Genomic DNA, 6,608 nt, shown 5'->3' on the forward strand with positions numbered 1-6,608 from the left:
TGGGCTTTTTTTGCCAGCGTTACTGCCTGGGCTGTCTCCTACCCGAGCTGAGTCAGGCAGGCACTGCCACGGCTGTTTCTCGCAGAGCTCTGGCCGCCGTCCCAGCAGAAGGTACGGCCACATGAGAAAGTTAACACGAGGTGACCTAGGGTGTGAATTTACAGCACAGCAGCTGCTCCCCTTAGCCATGCCCTAAGTGCACGTTTACCCCATGGTGAATGCAAAGAGCTCCGTGCTCGGCTGCCCTGCGGGGATGGGGATGAGCTGCCCGCGGGGAAGGAGCAGGACACAGACACCAGTGAGCAAACCTCGCAAATCTACACCCCGGGTGCAGCCCGCGGCAGCGTGCTCATGTGGCTGTACGTGGGGAGAGTTGGCACAGGGAATTATCCCCAAACATTTGCAGCAGGAAAACACTGCGCAAAGAGCTCTGCTGGTAAATTCCCGCTGCTCGCAAGGCCACAGGAGCTGGGACTGGAGGATGCTTTAATGCACTCATCTCGCACAGAGCACTTGATGCGTCTCCTCCATGTGAGAGAGGGAAGAATAGAGAAGAATTTGTGTAACTTGCCCATCTGGACGTCGTGGTTGTCCCTTGTTCCCTGACACATTGTCCTAAGAGCATTGGGAAGATGATTCTCTTATGAAGCCTCTGTCCAGTCCTGTCCCCATCCCACCAGCAATGACCAGTTTAAAACCTTTTAAAAGTCGTCTTCAGCCTAGCAGGCAGAGGCCTTTTGAAACCCTTTAACATAGGGAGGTGAAGCAAAGGACTTGGATTCCCCAGATGGACAAATCCCCTCTGCAAAACCAGCTACTCATGAGGCTTGCAGCAAAGTGCGGGCCAAACCTGGCAGCCCTGCCCCAGGCAGCTTTAACGCAGCCAGCACAGGGGGAAGAGCAGAGAGCAGCACGGTCCCCGGGCAGGCGAGGGACCGTAGTACTTTCTGGCAAGTCTTGTATGGTGTGTGCTCAAGTCTGCATCGCCGTGCTCTCACTGCCCGTGTCCTATTGCAGTTAGAGTAAAGCTTATACATGTTTGACTACCCATGCCACAATAATCCTCCCATTTGCCCTTATCTGAGAAGGCTGGAGTGCCCAATTATTTTAGAGTCTGCTGTTTTACATGCTCTTGGCTTTGATTAAGACTTTTCATCTTTCAAGCAGACATCAAAGTGAAACCTTGAGTTTTCCAGTGCTGCATCATGGGCTTGGGGTGTTCTTGCTGCTTCCTTGTGATTAGCAGATGAGCTGCCCGGATGGCAAAGCAGCGGGGAGGGAGCACCGTGCCCCAGCAGGCGGAGGAGCCAGCATGAGGAGATTTCACCAAAGTCTTCCTCCTCCTGCCCTGCTCTTTTCTATCCTTCCTTCCTACCCTGCTCTGAGGGGTTGCCCAGGTTGCTAAACCTGTTATCATTGAGCACTGTTTCCAGGAGGGGACAAATTTAGTGAGCTCAGGAAAAAAGCGCCAAATAACGCTTTGGCTTTCTAATCCCAGCCTTTGGGATGGCTTTCAGCCACTTGGTGCAATCAGTAACCTTAAACCAAAATCAGTAAAACAATGGAGGTCTTGGCAAGGCGTAGGTCTGGCCTGGTGGTTTTCCCCATCCATGAAGGCATGGTCCAGCGCTCCTCCTTCCTCTGCCTGTTCATTAGGACGACAGCCACAACAGCATTCACCCAAATTAATCCTCCTCCTACCACCATACCTATTCCCTTGCAGACACGTACTCATCTGGAGGGACAGGTAAGAAGTGTTTCCAGGCCTATTTGTCGCTGTGTCCCCTCATAATTTGCTCTGCAGGACTAATCAACCGTGACACTGCTGGGAAACTCATTTAAATACATTAAGAGGGAAAACGGGGGCGTGCGTCTCAAGGAGGCTCCCCGACACATGGCATCTGGCTGATGAGAGAGTCTGTCAGGAGCAGCCTGCGTGGTGGATGCTCCCTGCGATGATAACTGTTCAAAGTGGATGAGCTTTCTGTCAACAACTTAATAATCTGCGTCTGCCACGATCCTGTGTCAGCCAACACTCCTGTAACGAATGGCTGATAAGGAGGAGGTTAGACTGGGGAAAATGGGCTGTTTTGTCAGCACAATGTTCTTGTCAACAAAAAGACTCTGGAAAAGCTTGCTGGCTCCTTCAGGGCTCGTCCGGGATGATTCACCAGCCCCACAGCCTGGTTAGACCCAAAGCCTTTCTCCACCAACAGCCACTGCAGCAGAAGAAGAGGCAAAAAACCCCTGCAGTAAGCAGATGTGGTTGAGCCTCCTCCTAACCCAAGCAATTAGCCTGGTTTTCATCCTGAAGCTTTTCTATCTCTTCCCCACATCTTTATTCTTTAAACTATTGCTCTTGTATGGGTACAATTTCTTATTATCCCTTGTGAATTCAGTCCACGCTAAAACTCTGCTGCATCTTTGCCTTGGGATGAGAAGTCCCGCAGCTGAGCTACCCTGCGTGTGGAGAAACCTTCCCTTTTGTCCTCAAAATCAGTGGGAATAATAGGAGCGAGGACCTGAGACATGGCACATCACCCCCAGACCAGGTCCCAATTCTGCCTCTGGATGAGCTGATGCAAACCTGGGCACCCGTGGTGCTCCAGCAGCACCCAGTCCTGCATCCCTTTTTCACCCTGGGCTTGTCCCAGTCCCACCACGGCTGGAGCATGATGGTCCCATCACCCAGCTCACGCTGCAGAGCTGGATGCATTGGGGGGACCAAGTCCAGAGCCTGGATCTGGAGACTGGCAGGAGACCAGCCCATCCTCGTTGCACAACAGGAGCTGTCCCATGGGCTTCTTCTGGGGAAAAAGAAGGAATTAGCGCTCGGGGAGCAAATTCCTCTGGCTGCTTGAGGCCAGGGCTCAGCGCTCTGGAATGCCAGAGCGATAACACGGCACGGGAGCTGATGTTTAAAGGAGCTGCGGATGCAAACAGCAACCCCGCGACCTGTCCCAGGCTGCAGCCCAAAACTTGCAGCTTTAAGCCACTGTTGCAACTGAGAGCAGTTGGTTGGAAGGACTCGGTTCCTTGGCTGGTGTAAGCTGACGGAGTTGCTTCACATTTAATGGTTCTTCCTCTGGTTTGTACAAGCTGAGGATCTGGCCCACTGTGTGCAAAATTAGCCACTCGTTAGCGTTGCCTGCAATCCCTCAGTGCAGGGGTGAAATGAAAGCAGATGCCAAATTGCCACCTGGAGCAAATTTTTTACAATTGAATTACAATTGGCTGGAGACAGCGGGAGTTTCTCATTCGTATTAACTGTGTAACAAAGCACTTGGAGGCTGCTGCTGCACTGGATTTCATACCCAGGTCCAGCAAAACTCTCTGCACGTAGCAGCATCTTCAAAGCATCTTCTTTGGCACCATGAGCCTCCAGCTGCAGCTTGCATTGCCACAGGACCCAGTCTGCAGGCTCTTGCCTTGTCATTAACCTATGCTTTGCAAGGAAGCTGGGGTAGGAGGCTTCAACCAGCGCCAGGCACAGTGCCCTGAGTATAAACTTCCACCTATTCCACCGCAGATTGACATGCCACATTGTGTTATGACATGTTCATTAGCAATGACGCTTCTATTATGCACGACAATTTCTTTCATGTCATCAAATAATGTAAAAAAGTATTAAATGGAGACATCCCCTAAAATAAAATAAAATTTAAAGCTCTTATTTTTTATCTAGGAAGACATTCCAGATTTCATTTTTTAATTATTATTTTCACGTTTGAAAAGAAATTTGGAATATTTTCCCAACTGCTATTTTAATGTTTGGGCAACTGGAAGAATTTTCCCTGAAGTACATGGAAATGTTCAAGGCGGCATCAGCATGGCCTTCTAGGGAACCCCAGCCTCTGCGGCATGGACGTCCCCATCATGAAACTACCAGGATACGTGCCCTGGGTCTCTTACAGCTTTGTTCAAGCAATGCTGCTATTGGGATCGGAGCTAATTAGCTTAAAGCTAGCCTGGATATGTCTACGTATGATGCAATCACATTTCTGACTGCAGAGGGATACACTCTGTCACTTTCTGTCGGGAAGTTTTTGATGTGTTGAAGACAGAAAACATTTGTGGACAGATTTTGAAATGTAGGCAACGTACGCCCACGAAACCCAACCTCTATGAAACTTTCTTTTTGCAGGAAACATACTGATGTTAACATTTTTTCATGTATAAATTCTTGTTTTTATAAAGAACAGTCATGGGATATTTGTTTGAATCAGGCATTTAATATCCATATATAAGTACGACTCTATAGCTCCCAACTCATTTGGTAAATTCACCATTAGCCATATCCACTCATGCACTCAGTCAGAAAAGTCTGCTAGAACAGCATGGAAAATCAAAGTCACTTTTGCCTGGCTCAGAAAGAAAAGTCTTGCAAGCTGCCCACATTTGCTTTCACCTTTGTGCTTCTGGAAGTGCCGAGGGGAGTGGGGAAAGGGCAGGGAGAGGAGGAGTGTGTGATGTGGGAGCAATCACGCTGATGGACCCCATGAAAAAAAAATCATCTTTCAAAATAATTCAACCTGAGTTCCTCCTCAGTGCCTAGGTGAGATTGAGTCATCTTCCCGGTGCAATATCCAGATATCCAGAGCAGAGCGTGGGGCGTACGGTCACACCGTGGATCAGTCTGCTCCAGGCTGTCAGACCGGGAGCAGGGTCAGGCAATCGCAAGCAATAGCATTAGCACCGTTTTAGAAGCTCCTGCCCCCTTTCCTAGGACAAGTAATGGATGAAGGATGGCAGTAAATATGAAGCGAACAGTTCCAATCGCTTGATATCATCTGGCTTCACCCCGGGCGTGTTCTAGCTCTGTGCCACAGCTGGGTTTCTCGGCGTGGTGGTTTCTGTACCGAGTCCGTGCCCTCCTTTCTTCCCTGCTGTCTCCCCATCACAATGTCTTGCCTGGCTGATTTCATGCTCAGAAGCAACATTGCTGGTTTAAATGCTGGCAGCTGGCAATATTTTCCCTTGGAGTCAAACAGCAAAGCGTCTGGTCTCCTAAGCCAGCCTGGGAAGGTTGGCTTTGCTGGTCCAAGCACAAATATTTCTGGCAGGGCGTGCTCGCTGCAAGAGTTTGCAGTTGATCCCAGTCATTTCCTCAGTGCTAAGGAAATGGAAAGGGATTTTCAGTGGATTCTCCATAACCTGATTTTCAAGACAAGGATTGCTTAAGCAGAAAAGAGCTCAAGTTCTCAAACACTCTGCAAAATCACAAAGCACTTCTGATGTCACCGTGGGATCAGGAGCCATTCCACCATTATCAGGGACGTGCCACTAACACAAAACTACTGGCACTGTCGGGCACCCGTCTGTATTTACACGGCTTCAACATTTGTGAAAGCTTAGAATCATTCATTTCCTGAATAGGTCCTTTTAATGGAAAACATGACGTTTTGGGAAAGACACCGGGCCAAGCCGGGCATAAAACTCTTCAAGTCGTTTAGCCAGGTGAAGCAATGTTATCTTCACATCCTGTTTTCGGAAAGGTTTAGGGATTCGGGCAGGTGCCCACATCCTGTTTCATCAGAAGTTGAATGTTTAACTCAACTAGATTCCTTTGGAAAGCCTGGTTTAACCCCGCACTTCACTTCAGATGTGTCCTTTGGTCTCACGGAAGCCAGCAGGACTGCTGTACATCGCTTAAAGTTTAACTGACAGTTGCATGAGTGGCTGAATCAAAATTCAAACATTCAGCTGCAGTTCTTGGGCCAAAAGTAGCCCAGCTTTTAATAGTATCTGCCTTTGTACCAGCACTTGTGAATTTTTGGACTCAAAGCGCTTTGCAAAGACCTCAGCATCGATGCCGACTTCTTGTAGGTGGGAAAAATGGGTCACTTGAAATGGTCCCGCGAGGTGGTGGGAAAGGCCACCCCCGCGTCCGAGCCCAGGGCTCTGCCTCCTGAGGGCACTTCATCTCGCTTCTGGAGGGGTTGGGGTATTCGTGGTGGGACTGGCAGCAGACTTGCACTGAGTAGACTCCTGATCCAGGCAACATCAGTAAAATGGCAGTCTCTGTGCAGGCAGCCTTGGAGCTGTGGAAGGAAGGACCAGCAAAAGGAGGTCTCTGAAATGAATATGTTCGCATGTCAGGGCAATTCTCCCTCTGTACTTGCTGAGTACCAAAACGGGAATCCTTCTGCTGATTCTGGGGGAGGGAGGAGGACTGAGCCTGAAATATGTATTTAACCTGATCTCAGCACAGCTCTTTCCTTTCAGACTGTTTTAAAAATAATATTTTTCTCCCTTTTTATCCTTTTCTTTGTGTTGGGAAAGCTGCCAGAGGAGGACTGAACAGTTTCTGTGTGCATGGATCCAGCTCATTTCCAGGCAGGAGCCAGGCAGGGAGCAGGGAATAAGCCCCATGTACAAGTCATGCATATATTTCACAACCAAATCCCAGACCCACTTCCCAGCCCTAGCCCCATGTTTGCATTTTGCCTCTGGAAAAACAGGGCTTCGTCCCTGCCGAAGGACCTGATCCACTGGGTATCTGGAAGAGCTTCTCCAGATCCGTTTCCAAGAGCAAGGCTATCTCTGAAATGGTGTAAATCAGGAGCGTGACTCTACTGAATGAGGAGCAGAAGAGCCAGAAGGTAAGG

The sequence above is a fragment of the Calonectris borealis genome, chromosome 21 (assembly GCF_964195595.1).
Source record: "Calonectris borealis chromosome 21, bCalBor7.hap1.2, whole genome shotgun sequence".
NCBI lineage: Eukaryota > Metazoa > Chordata > Aves > Procellariiformes > Procellariidae > Calonectris > Calonectris borealis.